Source organism: Pelmatolapia mariae, linkage group LG13 (assembly GCF_036321145.2).
Source record: "Pelmatolapia mariae isolate MD_Pm_ZW linkage group LG13, Pm_UMD_F_2, whole genome shotgun sequence".
NCBI lineage: Eukaryota > Metazoa > Chordata > Actinopteri > Cichliformes > Cichlidae > Pelmatolapia > Pelmatolapia mariae.
The window spans coordinates 30,044,943-30,048,988 of NC_086238.1; positions in this window are offsets into that span (position 1 = coordinate 30,044,943).

The window sequence follows — 4,046 nt, forward strand, 5'->3', positions numbered from 1 at the left end:
GATATCAAATATCAATGCCAGATTCGCGTCTCTGATGTGATGTCACATATAAATGCCAGATTCGCCTCTCTGTTGAGAAGTCAAATATCAATGCCTGACTCGTCTCTCTAATGTGATGTCAGATATCAATTCCAGATACGCCTCTCTGTCGTGATGTCAAATATCAAAGCGAGATTAGCCTCTCTGTTGTGATGTCAAAGATCAATGCCTGACTCGCCTCTCTAATGTGATGCCAGATATGAATGACAGATTCGCGTCTCTGATGTGATGTCACATATCAATGCCAGATTCGCCTCTCTGTTCAGAAGTCAAATATCAATGCCTGACTCGCCTCTCTAATGTGATGTCAGATATCAATACCAGATTCGCCTCTCTGTCGTGAAGTCAAATATCAATGCCAGATTCGCCTGTCTGATGTCATGTCAAATATCAATGCCTGATTCGCCACTCTATTGTTTTGTCAAATATCAATGCCAGATTGGCGTCTCTGATGTGATATCAAATAACAATGCCAGATTCGCCTCTCTGTTGAGAAGTCAAATATTAATTAAAGATTCGCGTCACTTATGTGATGTCACATATCAATGCCAGATTCACCTCTCTATTGTGATGTCACATATCAATGTCAGACGAACCTCTCTACTTTGATGTTAAATATCAATGCCAGATTCAACTCTCTATTGTGATTTCACATATCAATGCCAGACGAACCGCTCTACATTGATGTTAAATATCAATGCCAGATTCACCTCTCTATTGTGATGTCAGATATCAATGTCAAACGAACCTCTCTATTGTGATGTCAAATATCAATGCCAGATTCGCCTCTCTATTGTGATGCCAAATATCAATGCCAGATTCGCCTCACTGCTGTGATGTAAAATATCAATGTCAGACGAACCTCTCTACTTTGATGTTAAATATCAATGCCAGATTCGCCTCTCTATTGTCATGTCAAATATCAATGCCAGATTCCCCTCTCTATTGTGATGCCAAATATCAATGCCAGATTCTCGTCTCTACTGTGATGTCAAATATCAATGCCAGATTCGCCTCTCTATTGTGATGCCAAATATCAATGTCAGATTCGCCTCTCTATTGTCATGTCAAATATCAATGCCAGATTTGCCTCTCTATTGTGATGTCACACATCAATGCCAGACCAGCCTCTCTTCTGTGATGTTAAATATCAATGCCAGACCAGCTTATCTACACTGATGTTAAATATCGATGACAAATTCACCTCTCTCTTTTGATGTCACATATTAAAGTCAGACGAACCTCTCATCATTGAAGTTAAATATCTATGCCAGATTCACCTCTCTATTGTGATGTCACATATCAATGTCCGACGAACTTCTCTACATTGATGTTCAATATCGATGCCAGATTCGCCTCTCTATTGTGATGTCACATATCAATGTCAGACGAACCTCTCTACTGTGATGTTAAATATCAATGCAAGATCCGCCTCTATATTGTGAAAACAAATATCAATGACATGACATTAGAGACGGAACTCTGACTTTGATATTTGGCATCACAGTAGAGAGGCGAATCTGCCATTGACATTTGACATCACAATAGAGAGGCGAATCTGGCATCGCTATGTGACATCACAATAGAGATGCGAATCTGCCATTAATATTTGACATGACAATAGAGAAGCGATTCTGGTATTGATATTTGACATAACAACAGAGACGTGAATCTGGCATTGATATTTGACATCACAATAGAGAGGCGAATCTGGCATTGATATTGGACATCACAATAGAGAGGAGAATCTGGCATTGATATTTGACATCACAATAGAGAGGCGAATCTGGCATCGCTATGTGACATCACAATAGAGAGGCGAATCTGCCATTAATATTTGACATGACAATAGAGAAGCGAGTCTGGTATTGATATGTGACATCACATCAGAGACGTAAATCTGGCATTGAGATGTGACATCACATCAGAGACGTGAATCTGGCATTGATATTTGACATCACAGCAGAGAGACGAATCTGTCATTGATATTTGACATCATAACATAGAGGCGAGTCTGGTACTGATATGTGACATCACAGCAGAGACGCGAGTTTGGTATTGATATGTGACATCACAGCAGCGAGACGAATCTGGCATTGATATTTCAAATCACATTAGATAGGCGACTCTGGCATTGATATTTGACATCACAGCAGTGAGGCGAATCTGGCATTGATATTCAACATCACAATAGAGAGGCGAATCTGGTATTGATATTTGACATCACATCAGAGACATGAGTCTTGCATTGATATTTGACATCACAACAGAGACGCGAGCCTGGTATTGATATTTGACTTCACAATAGAGAGGCGAATCTGGCATTGATATTTGACATCACAGCAGAGAGACGAATCTGGCATTGATATGTGACATCACTATAGAGAGGTGAGTCTGACATTGATATTCAACATCACAATAGAGAGGCGAGTCTGGTATTGATATTTGACATAACAACAGAGACGTGAATCTGGCATTGATATTTGACATCACAATAGAGAGGCGAATCTGGCATTGATATTGGACATCACAATAGAGAGGAGAATCTGGCATCGCTATGTGACATCACAATAGAGAGGCGAATCTGCCATTAATATTTGACATGACAATAGAGAAGCGAGTCTGATATTGATATTTGACATCACATCAGAGACGTAAATCTGGCATTGAGATGTGACATCACATCAGAGACGTGAATCTGGCATTGATATTTGACATCACAGCAGAGAGACGAATCTGTCATTGATATTTGACATCATAACATAGAGGCGAGTCTGGTACTGATATGTGACATCACAGCAGAGACGCGAGTTTGGTATTGATATGTGACATCACAGCAGCGAGATGAAACTGGCATTGATATTTCAAATCACATTAGATAGGCGACTCTGGCATTGATATTTGACATCACAGCAGTGAGGCGAATCTGGCATTGATATTCAACATCACAATAGAGAGGCGAATCTGGTATTGATATTTGACATCACATCAGAGACGTGAGTCTTGCATTGATATTTGACATCACAACAGAGACGCGAGCCTGGTATTGATATTTGACTTCACAATAGAGAGGCGAATCTGGCATTGATATTTGACATCACAGCAGAGAGACGAGTCTGGCATTGATATGTGACATCACTATAGAGAGGTGAGTCTGACATTGATATTCAACATCACAATAGAGAGGCGAATCTGGTATTGATATTTGACATAACAACAGAGACGTGAATCTGGCATTGATATTTGACATCACAATAGAGAGGCGAATCTGGCATTGATATTTGATATCCCAATAGAGAGGCGAATCTGGCATTGATATTGGACATCACAATAGAGAGGAGAATCTGGCATCGCTATGTGACATCACAATAGAGAGGCGAATGTGCCATTAATATTTGACATGACAATAGAGAAGCGAGTCTGGTATTGATATTTGACATCACATCAGAGACGTAAATCTGGCATTGAGATGTGACATCACATCAGAGACGTGAATCTGGCATTGATATTTGACATCACAGCAGAGAGACGAATCTGTCATTGATATTTGACATCATAACATAGAGGCTAGTCTGGTACTGATATGTGACATCACAGCAGAGACGCGAGTTTGGTATTGATATGTGACATCACAGCAGCGAGACGAATCTGGCATTGATATTTCAAATCACATTAGATAGGCGACTCTGGCATTGATATTTGACATCACAGCAGTGAGGCGAATCTGGCATTGATATTCAACATCACAATAGAGAGGCGAATCTGGTATTGATATTTGACATCACATCAGAGACGTGAGTCTTGCATTGATATTTGACATCACAACAGAGACGCGAGCCTGGTATTGATATTTGACTTCACAATAGAGAGGCGAATCTGGCATTGATATTTGACATCACAGCAGAGAGACGAGTCTGGCATTGATATGTGACATCACTATAGAGAGGTGAGTCTGACATTGATATTCAACATCACAATAGAGAGGCGAATCTGGTATTGATATTTGA